Genomic DNA, 13,770 nt, shown 5'->3' with positions numbered 1-13,770 from the left:
CAGCTGAGCGTCACTATCTTCCCTTCTATCCCTCTTCTGGTCTCACTTTCTGGTCTGGGGATGTAGGGCTGGCACCCTACTCTTGTGCCTCTAACTCTGGGGAGACAGAACAGCCTAGTTCTTCCTCTGTTAAAACTGCATAAACCCCAATTCTAAGACTTTAAGCAAGTCGGTCAATAAACGCCACCTTGACTCACAAACAGCTCTTTTCAAGCTCTTTCACCAACACACAGATCACCTGTGTTCCAATAGGGCTATTTGAACCACAGCGATGATGACCGTCTACTCCTGGAGGGGTTGCAATGATTGAGATACGGAAATGGGGTCTCCAACTTGGCTGAACATTCGAATTGCTGGACGAGTTCCAAAAATCCCAGCGCCAGGCAGCACCCAGATACGATGTCAGAATTTCTGCTTGTGGGAGCCATGCATCAAGATTTCAAAAATTCTCCCTAGGTATCTCCGCATACAGCCAAAATTCGAGAGCCGGTGAGGTAGTTACTGGTTATAAGTACTCCATGAATGGTAGCTGCTTTTATTATAGCTAAACATTAAAGGAGAATTCCCCAAACTCAGTAGACTGCTAAAATTGAAGGTTTAGTGGGACCCAGATTCTTCTCTTCTTTAACTCACCCAACAATGACTGAGCATTTACCATGTGCCAGGCTCTGTGCAAGTTCCTCCCCACCCCATTCGAAAGTAAGAAGATGTATGGCCTATAAGATGAAACTCGAGTTCTTTAAGGACAGTCCAGTCCCCCACCCCCACCCTATCCTCATCATGTCCTATTAGCTGGCGGCTCCATCACCCACATGCTGGGAAGCTCCAGCCACTCCAAACTCTTTGTAATACTTCCAGGGCCTCCTGGGTCTCTGTGCCCTTCTCCACACTCTCCCCTTTGCTTAGAATGCCCTTCCCACATCTTCCCTCTGCTTTTCCACCTGGCTCACCTTATAGGATGGAAATCCTGGTACAGAGCCCAGAGAACAGTTGGGTACCCAGCACTTCTTGGCAGTCCTGACCATCCCCGCTGCTGGCCAGAGTCCTGCCAGTTTTGGGATTCCTCGAGTGCCCCGCAGGGGGCGAGTGATTTGTTCTCAAGGTCTGCTCTCTGCAGAGGAGCTGGACAACTCTCTCTAATCTCCCTCAGGCCTCGCTCTGGCAGAACACTGAGCTGGCCAGGCAGACGTCCTTTCCTCGATCTTAACTGTTGTTCAAGACCCCACGGATCTGCTCTCCAGGGCCCCTCTTGGGCAGAGAGCTCTTCCTCCTGAATCACCGAAGGGACCAGGGCAGCTCAGAGCCCACAACTCAGAACGGTCCCAGGCCTGGAGGCTGTATCATCTGGGGCCAGTGCAGGAAACCCCATGAGCTTAGCAGGCTTGAAGAAGGCCTAGTACTTCATGAACATAGATAACCCTAGAGGACCGTTCTGCTACCTCCAAATCCCAGAGGACCGTTCTGTTACCCCCAAAAGGAGGGAGATCCTCTGGTGCCCTTGTTCTACAGGTATCAGACATAACGGGTGAGGGGCTGCATGCTGCACGCTGCCGTGGCTGCCATAGCAGTGGCTAATTCCACTGAAGCAAGGACTCCTGTTAGGAATCTTCCAGTCCTTCCTTTGTGTGAGCAGACCTCCAGACTGGCTGCTCGGATAGGTCTTAGTACTGTCTTTGCATTTCTGGGGCTTTCAGGTGGTGATCCTTAGGGTATAGATATGCATGTTCCTGGGCCCACAGAGTTCTTTCTATAGGGGATTACCTTCAGGAAGACCTTCAGGTATGTAGGTACACACACACACACACACACACACACACACACACACACGCACGCGCACGCTCCCTCAATTCTGGTTCTTTCAGTTCCAGGCCTGTGTCACTGGAAGTTAAACTTTCCAGCCAGGCACAGGGGGACACCTCCCTTCTGTTCCATATTTCAAGATTCATTCCATTACTGGGCATGGGGAAGGGAAAAGGAACTAATATTCCAGTGTATTTTATACATGTTCTGTCATTTAAACTTTCATAAAAATCTTCAGTTGGTGTGATTATTCCCATCATTCAAAAAAGAGAAAACATTCTTCCCAAGGTCACATGGTTGGAATTCCAGTTAGCTTTTGCTGTTACAAGATTTTAGAGGCCTCAAACCACTACCTGTATTCGGCTCACCATTCTAGGGATTGCCTGGCTGTTGGCTGGTGTTGGGAGGAGGCAAACCAGTCACATGACCTCACTCAGCCTTTGGAGGCTAGTTGGGGTTCATTCACATGGCGGCTTGGCAGAATTCCAAGAGGAAGGGTGAATGGATGCCAGGCCTCTCAGAACTGGTACTGCTTTGCTTCTGCTGTGGTCTATCAGTGAAAGCGGGTCATGAGTTCTGTCCAGAGTCCAGGAATAGGAAGATGGACCCCAGTTTTTAATGGAAGGAGGTGCAAGGTCCTATCACAAAGGGACGTGCATAAGGGGAAGGGTTGAGAATTGTGTTCCCTTTTGCAATCTATTGCAGTTATTTGAGGTCAGGGTTAGGATTTTATTTTTAATTATGAAAATAGCATATGCACAGGAGAAAAATCAAAATGAGCAAGAGTCTCTTATTGCTGGGATAGGAACACATTCTAATCTACTCCCACCTCCACATGTAAACAGCATTAGGAGTTTGCTCACCTTGATACAATTTTTTTCCTGCATATACGCAGATGGGAATCCAATATACACATTTTCCTGCAATTTTCACCTAATAATGCAGCGCTAAGAGCTTCTTCCATAGCAGCACAACCAGAGAGGGGCCATTTCTTTTAATGTCTACATAGCAGTGAACCAAATAAAGTACTGCATTTTATTCAACCATATAACCTACTGGTGGGTACTTAGGTTGATTCCAGTTTTTGTTATAAATGCGGCAGTGAACATCCTTGACTATCCTTTGTATACATGTAGACCAGATTCGTAGAAGTGGAATTACTAGGTTCAGTGTCTGGTTTGAGCCTTGATTTGCTCCCAGAGCACAGATATTTCCAAGATGGGTCTCTGGCTACCAAGTGTTCTTCCAGTCTTTTCTAGGACTAGAAGCTTAAGAACCATGGACCCCGGGGACATAGGCACATATGCGACACACATTTGTGACCTCTTCATACCCTTTCCTTCCTGGAAAGCCTCAAGAAGTCCTGAGCTATGTGTTAAGCTCTTCCAAAATCATCCAGATAAGTGGTCTCAAAAAAAGAAAATCATGGAGGAAAACAGAAAAGACATGTATTACTTTGTTATAGGTCAATGATACAATAACCCTAGTATCAAATGTGAAAATACTAATGGTGGGTTCCAGCCAAGTGAAGACCTAATGTATAAATGAAGATTTCACAATCAGTACACGTACAGACACGTGGTCAAGTGACTCAGCTGAATCATCACAAACTATACACTTGTCACATTGAACAATTCTATGACATAACTATGTTACATTAAATGTTGTATTACATGAACAGTTCATGAACATATTAGTAAATATGCCATGAAGATTTTTTTCCATTCTTCAATATTGTGTTGGGTTTCTTCATAGAATTTCCTCCCGTTTTGAGAATTGACATCAGGCATAAGTTTAAGGCATACACCATGATGGCTTGACTTACATATATTGCGAAATCACCATAGTAGATTCAGCTAATATTTTATAGATACAATAGAAAATATGGAAGGAAATTTTCCTTGTGATGAGAACTCTTAGGATTTACTCTAACTTTCCCATAGATTATACAGCAGTGTTAGCTATAGTCATGTAGTACGTTATATCCCTAGTACTTCTAAGTTTGGGCCTTTTGACCACATTCCTCCAAGTCCCCCTCCCCATGCTCCACCTCTCACAGCCACAATTCCGGTGTCTTTTTCCAGGACGTTTTTATGATTCCACATGTAAGAGATCACACAGTATTTGACTTATTTAACAAAATGCCGTCAAGATCCATGCATGTTGTTGTGAATGGTAGGATTTCCTCGGTTTCTTTATGGCTGAATAATATCCCATTGTATCTTGAGGCCCACATGTCACCTGTCTGCTTGCTAGCTGGAGCCTTGAATTTTCACCAAGTATATATGGGCTTACTTATTAGGAGTAGCAGGTTGGTGACCGTCAGAATCCGGAGGTGGCATGCAAACATACTCGGATACCTCACTGTTTCTCACAGCCCCTGATTAGGTCCCCGAGTAGATGTAGCCAAGAACTCTGCAGAAGGGAATAAACAACAGGGGACTCATTTCTGTGATGTGGGGAGTCTGCCTTTCAGGGCTGTTCTGCAAGTAGGTTAAAGAAATGGACTTCCAGTGAATACAGTTTCAGGAAGTAATTACTTAATGGTTTGGGTTCTTTAGAGAATTATAGGCAATGTGCATCAGACTTCGGAGCAGGAGGTACGAATCTCCCATCTGTTACTTAATGAGAGACGTTGCCGCTGTCAAAATGCAGAATTCTGAAAGGTTCCTATTTTTATAGCTCGAGAAGAATACTGCTTTACTCCACGGTGCACTGAACAGTGAAGAACTTAAGGGCTGATCAGCGCCTGTGGCCAGCTAGGGGGCTGATCTCAGTGGTTCTCTGCTGGCATGCCTCTAGCCTGGACTTACACAGTGGCCAGGCGGATTCTAAGACCATGAACAGAGTCTTGCCAGGCCTCTTGAGGATTAGGTTCTGAACTGATTTAATGCCCCTTTAGCCATTCTGTTGGTTAAATCAGGGCACAATGCCAGGTCAGAGTCCAGAGTGGGGCGAATGCCTCCTGATGGTCATTGGTAAGGGATTTGGATACAAGCAGGGGAATAGTGGTGGCTAGTTTTTGCAAATGGTCTAGCTCATTGCCCTTTAGTCTGGTCAGAGAGGGAATACTGTAACACGTGCTATTTAAAAGCCCTCTGCCCCCCACCCTCCTTTGACATCTCGGTCTGTCTCTAACATTTTTACATTTCATAGCACAGAAATCTGGGGACTCCAGTTAAAACACTGTAAGAAGTGTCTGGGGCAATGCTAATACTGTACATTTCTACTTTTTTAATCTATGAGGAAGTTGAAGTAATGCATAAATATCAGCCATCAAGCTGTTGGTCACGTGGCACAGTTGGCAATACATTTTAAAGGGAGAGAAGTTATCATGTAACGAACATTCAAGTTGTGCCTAGGTTTTATGGAACCACACTGTAGGTCAGTATACGTGTGTACATTTCTTCAACTGGACACAGAAAATCATTGTTAAAACGAATGATGTGAAACCAATGAAAATAAGCCACAGCCAGAGCCGTGGCCATAAAAGAAGATTTAACTAGGGGCTTCTTTTTGACTGCAGAAAACCAACACCTGTGAAAGTAGGCGTGGGTGGGGCCAACACCAGATGCGACTCATTAAATCCGTTGCAAAAGCTCCTTGTGTGATGCGTGTCTCCCCAGCCCTCATCAAGGGGGGAGAAAACCTTAGGGGAGTGGTCCTCAAACTTCTGGGTGCTTGAGAGTCACCCGGAAGGGTGGGGGATGATTCTTAATACTCTACCCTCCACCTTGCTAATTCTTGCAGGTAGCTTTCACACAGGTGGTTAAGGATCACCCTTTGAAGCTCACTGGCTTGACCTTAGACAGGTTTTAGTTCCAGAAACGAAGCTTTTAGAAATGAATTAGGACTGTCAAACTTTCTCTCCTTATCAGGCAGAAAGGATCAAACCCTTTACAAACCTAATTTTCTCATAGGCTAAACTTTCGGAGAACCGGAGATCTAGAACGGCAGTAACTCACTAACCGAGGACCAAAATGCCTTTCAAAAAATGCAGTTTGTCACAAAGGGGAGCGACTGCAGCTGTCCTTTGTGGACGGGCACAGTGCTTTGGTTGGAAGGTCCTCTAGGACTGTAGATCTCTAAGATGTAGGAGTACAGAGAGAATTTGAGGCCACTTAGTTACACTCCATTCTGTGGACAAAGAAACTGAAGCAAAGGGACGTCTCTAAAGTAGAAAGAGATGGAACTAAAACCCAGGTCCATCCGATTCTTTAAAAATGGTTAATGTTCTCAAAATGTCGAGTCTGCAGTGCTCAGTCTACTAAGTTCTGTGGGTGCCTGTTTGCTCATGAGGCAGCCAGCCTAGTGGGGGCGGGGGGGGGGGGGAAGACCCCCTCAAACACAATCTTAGGGCCCCTTTCTGGGGTCAGGAGACCTGGCCGGATTCCTTAGGCGGAGCCAGGCTACAGTGCACTGGTGCCTCCATCAGAGGACGCTCTTGCTGGGCATGTGGAGGTGTGCTGTGCACTTACCCTGCTGTGCCTGCCAGCCTCCCTCTATTCTGGGTTCTGAAAGGAGGCAAGACGGGCCTCCCTGCGAGATTCTTCGCACCTGCTTCGAGTGTGCCCTGTGCCGACTATGTTTCCACTTTTTTCCTTCCCCCCCCCACCGTAGGTGTCACAAAGCCCTCAGGGCCGTTCTCCCAGCAGAGCCCAAGCCTGGTTTCAGAATGCTTCTCAAGCTAGCTCTGTAGGCAGACCCTGCGGATCAGCCAGGCAGGGAGAGGAGACCTGTTTGCAATCCTGCTTCTGAGTGACTCTAAGAGTAATTCTGAAATGGACATCCCAGAGAGTGGGGCTTACAAGACACTGGGGAGGGAAAAAGCAGAGTCACGGTTATGGAAGAATGTGGCTGGTTGCCTGGAGCAGCCCAGGTACAAAACGCTGGCCTCCAGGGGGAGGGATATTTGGGTCCCTTCCCGTTCTATGTCCTCTGGTCCTGTGTAACACAGACCCAACACGACCAGCTGGACCTGTAGGTTCAGTTTGCAGTCACAGAATAGAGCACCCCCACCGATGGGGATCCAATGGATGTCCTTGACTTTCCTGGTGGGATTTTCCACCAACTGTGCTGGCTAGCTCGTGACCCACAGAGAAAATAAAGGCTGGTTACTCAAAGTGGAGTCCAAGGACCAGCACATTGGCCTCTCTGGGAACTTTTTAGAACTGTGGATCTCAGGCCTCATTGCAGACCTACTGAGATATCAACTCAAACTAAACAGGATAACAAATCACAGAGAGGATTCACATGCACAGGAGAGGAGGATGCACCAGCTTAGAAAAAAAGTCACCATACAGCACAAAGAAACTTCAGACTGGTTGTTTTAATGGTCCACTGTGTGCCCAGAAAGGTGCACAGATGTCGATCAAGTATAGGACAGGTTTGGTCTTTTAAGGATAGCTCGGTGTGTGCAAAGGCACCAGGAAGAGCATAGACTGGCTTTGTGACCCATGTTGTTCTGGAAAGAAGACCTTATTCTTCTTTTGTTCAGCTTTTTATTTTTCTTCCTCCCTCTGCTATTAATTCTTTGGTCCATTTATATTGCTCTACACCGTATGGGTCCTAATAGTAAAACTTTCAGAGTTTCTTTCAACCCTCTTCGTTGCTTCATTACCTGCTTCCCCACCTTCCCGCTGGCTCACAGTTTTGCCTGAGGCCCCGATTTTGCAGATTACAGCGATTTGGCTTTTCTCCACCTCCACTGTTGTCGATTTGCTTATTACATTCAAAAGGGCTCAATCTTAGGCAATTCAAAAGACAAATGAGGTTTGGAGTCGACTTGCATAGTGGGTCCTATTTACTGACAAGAGTATGCGAAGATCTTGTTCAATTGGCACCTGAATTTGGAGTCCTTCGCCTTTTCTGGAATCTACCGAATAGCCTCCTTGGGCTGGGATTCTCATAGAAGCAGGCAATGAATGGTCAAGGGACAGGTGTTAACTATGTTAACCAGGTGACATGCCCTATGATCTTTTCTTGGCCAGAGGCTTTCTTCTCTAGATTTCCAACTTAAAAGACTGCTTTGCCCAGCACCAAATAATGGCTAGATCACCATGATCTCTACATTCGTGGCTATGAGTCAACCTGCATAGTGTAACCATTTGACCATGTCCTCTTAATATTTAGAAAAAGAAGGATTCTAAGAAACAAGCCAAGGCCGGGGGGGGGGGGGGGGGTCTCTAAAGTCTGTCAAGTGGCGAAGAGATTAGCTGTTGAAAGGGTTCCCTATAGGCCTTTACGGTCCTCATTCAGGCCCTTAGTCGGCACGGCATCTCACCGCTGCCATCCCGGACTTCTGCTGACTGCCAACATTTGGAGAAGACAGACCTTCATATGAATAATTGAGTTTGGATTAATATTTCCTGAACTCGCTGTTAAGAATCACCATTTTCAGGGGCGCCTGGGTGGGTCAGTCGGTTGAGCGTCTGATTTCGGCTCGGCTCATGAACTCAAGTTTCTGAGTTCGAGCCCCACATCAGGCTCTGTGCTGATAGCTTGGAGCCTGGAGCCTGCTTTGGATTCCGTGTCTCCCTCTCCCTCTGCTCCTCCTCCACTCACGCTCTCTCAAAAATAAACATTAAAAAAAGTTTTTTAAAAAAAGAATCACCATTTCCATTAAGATTAAGGAGCAATAGGATTAATTGCTAGTTATACCAATGTTCCTGTGTTTGTTTTTTCCTCTGGGTTACTTGGGTGAATACTTCCATTCTGATGGCGTTTTTATACAGGACTGTACGATCCTCCACTGGGCAATAGATTAGCCACAAACCACGTTTGGCCACTTAAATTTCAGTCAAACAAGAGATTGCCTCATTGTACCATCCACATTTCATGTGCTCAATAGCTTCAAGTGGCTAGAGGCTAGTAGCTATTGATCAAGGACATTTTCATCATCAGGGGAAGTTCTTTTAGACAATGCCGACAATGGCCCAGAATTCACAACATGGCTGTGTCTTCTGAAGCTCGTTTCTCTTAAGGAGCTGAAGGACCTTGGGCAAGTCATTCGACTTCTCTAAGGGCTGTTTCTAGATCTGTTAATACTACTTGCCGGGGGCACCCGGGTGACCCAGTTGGCTAAGCGTCCAGCTCTTGATTTCAGCTCAGGTCATGATCTCACGGTTCAGGAGTTGGAGCCCCACGTCGGGCTCCACCCTGACAGTGCAGAGCCTGCTGGGAATTCTCTGTCCCTCCCCTGCTCTTGCATGCTCTCTCAAAATAAATAAAAGAAAGAGAAACTTAAAAAATACCGCCTGCCTGAAGGGGTAGTTGTGAAGCCTAATAGAGATGGTCCTTCTGATACCGGCTGGCCTAGGTGCTCAGTGTTCTCCTTCTGCCCCAACAACTGCTCTCCCTTTGCTCCTAAATCACCCGCATCACTGGAAGCCTGGTATGAGCTTTGCTGTCTGGCCAGGAGCTGAGAGCGTTGCCCTTCCCTCTAGGGTAGACTAGGGGGATCTTGCGGGGGTCCTGAGGCTCTCCTGATTGGGATGCGTGCCCAGGCGGTCTGAGGGAGCATCCGGGGAAGGGAGGAGTCTGGTTTCTTCCACCTTCTCTGCCTTAGAGCTTACTCCTCTCTGCATGGTCATTGCCTGCAACCTAGGTGGAGGGGGTGGGGGCACAATTGGGAACATTTGTTGCCGAAATAAGACACTTAAGTTTCAAATGAATGCTTCTATAGCCTAGTGGTTCCCACATCTAATGAACATCAGAGTCACCTGAAGGACCTTTTCAGTTTGCTGGCCCCACCTGGGGGTTTTCCGGGAAGGTGCCCTTGAGTCCCCCTATGCTGCCGATCTGCAGCTGTACTGGGGGGTGGAATCCAGGTTGCCTTTATCAGCAGAGATCAAATTGTATCCTTGGGTTACACCGAGAAGGTACGCAGGCACACCCCTGGGCAGTCAAGTGTTCTTTGTAACATCACAAGCACTGTGATTTTATTCTCAAGATTAGCAAACACCTATTCTAGATCACAGACAACCTTCTCAAAACCAACTACAGCATGCGATGTTAGGGCCTGCTTTGCATTTACAAGGACCTCACCAAACCATCTCTGGAACTGACAACGTTCAACCTTGGGGGTAGGGTTTCCCTAACGGGGTTCTGTGGGGGCCTAGGATTCCAGGAATCCTCACATTTGAGGACCTGGTGGAGCTCCGACAAAGACGAGGTCTTATCAGTGTTTTTCAGAGAGAGAGAGAGAGAGAGAGAGAGAGAGCGCGCGCAAGCGAGCTTGTGGCATTTTGAAGGGGATGATTTTTTTTTCCTGCCCAGGACTTTCCCTCACTTTGCAGGACATTTAACATTACCTGGTCTTGCCTATTGAATGCCAGTTGGTGCTCCCAAACCACTTGCACACGTTTTCAAATCCCCTGCGGGGCTGGGGGTAGAAGGTCTGATAGCTTTTAAGTGAGAGCCGTGGAGAACCCCCAAACCACCCGGTTTGCCTTAAGACAGCTCACCCTCAGCCCTTTCTGGTGTCACTACTGGCTGCAGCTGGCACCTGGGGGCTCCTGGGGGAGAGGCTTTTCTTTTCGGTTACTTCTAGGTCCCTGGTAGGACACGGGGAGCCCGCCTTGAGGACCCTTTCGGAGGGGGTTGTCTTTGTAATCTACCATTTTGGCTCTAGGCCGCAGCAGTAGGCTTCCTGATTGCATTTTGTTTTTGACTTTCTAAAAATTTAACATTTTTGAGAGCGAGAGAGGGGCAGAGAGAGGGAGACACAGAGTCTGAAGGAGGCTCCAGGCTCTGAGCTAACTGTTAGCACAGATCCCAACGTGGGGCTCAAACTCATGGACCGTGAGACCATGACCTGAGCCAAAGTCAGATGCTTAACCAGCTGAGCCACCCAGGCTTCCCCTGGTTGCATTTTAGAATGTGCGAGGTGGTTGTCCGCCTAGGCTCTCTCCCTATTCCCTCTACCTCTCACCCACCTTACCCTTCTTTTTGGCAGTCGCCCTGAAGGAGAGATTTTCAGAGCGTCCCTGCTGCCCTAGCGGCCACTGGCCGGGAAGGATGCCTGGGGAGCAGTGGTGGTGTTGGCTGGAGCCCCAGCTGCTCTTCTGGGGTCATGTGGATGAAGTACCCCTCTCCCCACAGCCTGGATATCTGGCAACGCTCGCTCAGAGGCTGCAGGAGGCTGTGACTGCTACCCTCCTAGCAGGCTTTTATCCCACATTTTCCCTCTGGCTTTCCGGCCCCCGCCCCCCCCCCCAGTGCTGCTTCCCAGAAAGAATCCTTGTCTCTTGTCATTAGGTTAGTTCCTGCTACACTATGTCAGACGTCAAAGCAGCAGACAGGAAGGTTTGTAATTCCCTCTGCCCCCTACTCCAACAAGCCAAAGGAGAAAACGTAGAAAGGGAAAAGGAGAGAAGGTCAGGCAAAGGTCTGAGGAGGTAAGATGATGCTCTTTCAAGACCCAGTTCCCTGAATATGAAGGCGACACAAGAAGGCACCCCCCCCCCCCCCCGCAGCTCCCTGTTAGAAATGTTCAGAATCTTCGGAACTAGTGTGGCTTTCAAGAAACACCCTAAAACTTGGCCCGCTCCTCTCTAAAAGCCAGTTTTTCCTAAGAGGATTTTCCCCGACGCTTCCTCCCCCGTGTGTGCTCTCTCCTGCTCTGGCTCACGCCCACCGGCTTCCATTTATCTTTTTGCTGTGAAACAGGCAACACCTGTCCTATCATCAGTGGCTCCTGGAGCTCGCAGCGGCTGAACTTCCCTCGGAGCCTCCTGGAGGTCTCTCTGGGGTGCTTCCAGGAGTCCAGGCGGTCTGGGGCCCTGATACTCTAATTCTATGCCTATCTGAGCCCCAAGGTCCTGGAGTGAACTCCAGGACACAAGACCTGACCCATCTAAGATCCAAGATCTCAGACACAACAGCTCACTTCAGAAAAAACTCATCCTGGACGCTAAAATGGGCTCAGGGCAGTCCTGGAGTCACATGGCCCTCCCATGGTGGGGAAAAGTCGGCCAGCAGTGGCCCCAGGAAAAATATTAGCATCAAAACCAGGCGCTTGCTGGGCCGCCTGGGCGGCTTATTCAGTTAAGTGTTCCACTTTCAGCTCAGGTCATGATCTCAGGACTCATGAGTTTGAGCCCCACGGTGGGCTCTGTGCTGACAGCTTGGAGCCTGGAGCCTGCTTCGGATTCTGTGTCTCCCTTTTTCTCTGCCCCTGCCTCGCTCACACTCTGTCTGTCTCTCTCAAAAATAAACATTAAAAAAAAATTACAGGGTGTTCTAGAAGTAGCCTGGCTTTGAGAGAGCAGATTGCCAAAATCTGTGTCCAGCACAAGTATCCAGGAGGCCCGGGGAAGCATGTGGAAGGGAAGGAGGCGGCCCCAACCTCCTGGTTGATTGCCTTCCCCCTTCTCCACTTTACTTTTATGGTTCCCTCCCACCTCAGGTGCCCCCTGCTGGCTTTTCATCCCCACCAAAACTTTCCACCCTTCACACTGAGGCACAAATGACTGGTAACAGCAGGGAATGATTGTGCCTAAGAGCTTTCTCCCAGCCACCCTCTCAAGATAATTGTTGATAGAGAAAACTTCAATCATATGAAAACAGAATATAATCAACCCTCCATGTACCCATCACCCAGCCTTAACAATAGCCAATGTAGTTTCTTCTATACCCCCAACCCCACCCAGGGTCATTTTTTTAATACTTTTTAAAAACTTTTTTTATTTTTGAGGGAGATCTCTCCAGAGTCATTTTGAAGCAAATCCAAGATATCATTTCTTTTCAGGATGTGCCGGGCTTTCTTAGACCGCGGTCTGACCATGTCACATGGTGGTGAAGAACCTTTGGTGGCATGAGAGAGGATCCAGCCTCCTTGGCGGGTTCGGCAAGGCTCTCTGCAATCGGATAGAGTCCACCTTTCCAACATCTATCTCTCTACTACCTGGAAGACCTGACCTTCTCGCCACACTGAACACGATTTCCCCAAAGGCCACATTGTTTTCATCTATCACATGATACAAGTTGTTAGACTTATCACCTTACACCCCCAGCTGAGGGGCCATCTTTTCTCTGTAGCTTTCCCTGAATTCCTAGATGGAGTCGATCAGGCCCTCCTCTGGGCTCTGATGGCACGCAGACACCTGTTTACAGCATTTATTTCTAATTCAGAGGGATGTTGCTTATTCTAAGATAGGCACTGTTCTAGGGGTTTTCTGAAAAAAAACACTGATTTAACTCACATGGAACAACTCTCATGAGGTTAGAGATGGGAACAGTGAGGCACAGAGAGGTTTAGGTCACCAAGTAAGTGGCAGAGCTGTGGTTTTAAACACAGGCGGTCCGGTTTCTTAACCACCATCTAAGGCTGCTTATTCTGTATTCGTCACATCCTTATCACCCTCTGCAAGCCACGAAGTCTCTGAGAACAGCGTCTGGGGCTTACTCTCCTCAGGACCACGGTTCTGAAGCCTGTATCTGGCATATTGCAGGCCTGAGCACCTATTGTTGAATGCAAGAATAAGCATAAGATGGGACGCCTGGGTGGCTCAGTTGGGTAAGCATCCGACTCTTGATTCTGGCTCAGGTCATGGTCTCGTGGTTTGTGAATTCGAGCCCCGTGTTGGGTTCCACGCTGACAGGGTGGAGCCTGCTTGCGATTCTCTCTCTCTACTTCTCTCTCTACCCCTCCCATGTGTGCATGTTCTCTCCCTTTCTCTCTTTCAAATACACTTAAAAAAGAAAAAGTGTAAGGCACTCCTCCCGGTCATTTGGAGAAACTCCAAGGCATAACTCCTCCTAGAGCTATAGTCATAATTTCCATAGGATCAGGGTCTTAGGCTAAACAGGATTCCCAATGTTTTTCCCCCCGACACCACTGTGGGTTATGGTGCACTCCCTTCACGGAAGGCTCCCTATGGCTCTCACCGGAGAGAGTAGGCTTTGGTGAGGTTGGAGTGGCAGCTGGATGAGGGTAGGTTTTACGTGTGGAATTTGAAGGCGGCAGGT

Source organism: Acinonyx jubatus, chromosome D4 (genome assembly GCF_027475565.1).
Source record: "Acinonyx jubatus isolate Ajub_Pintada_27869175 chromosome D4, VMU_Ajub_asm_v1.0, whole genome shotgun sequence".
NCBI classification, from domain to species: Eukaryota; Metazoa; Chordata; class Mammalia; order Carnivora; family Felidae; genus Acinonyx; species Acinonyx jubatus.
The sequence above is the reverse complement of the archived record's forward strand: the minus strand, read 5'-3'. Positions refer to the sequence as shown.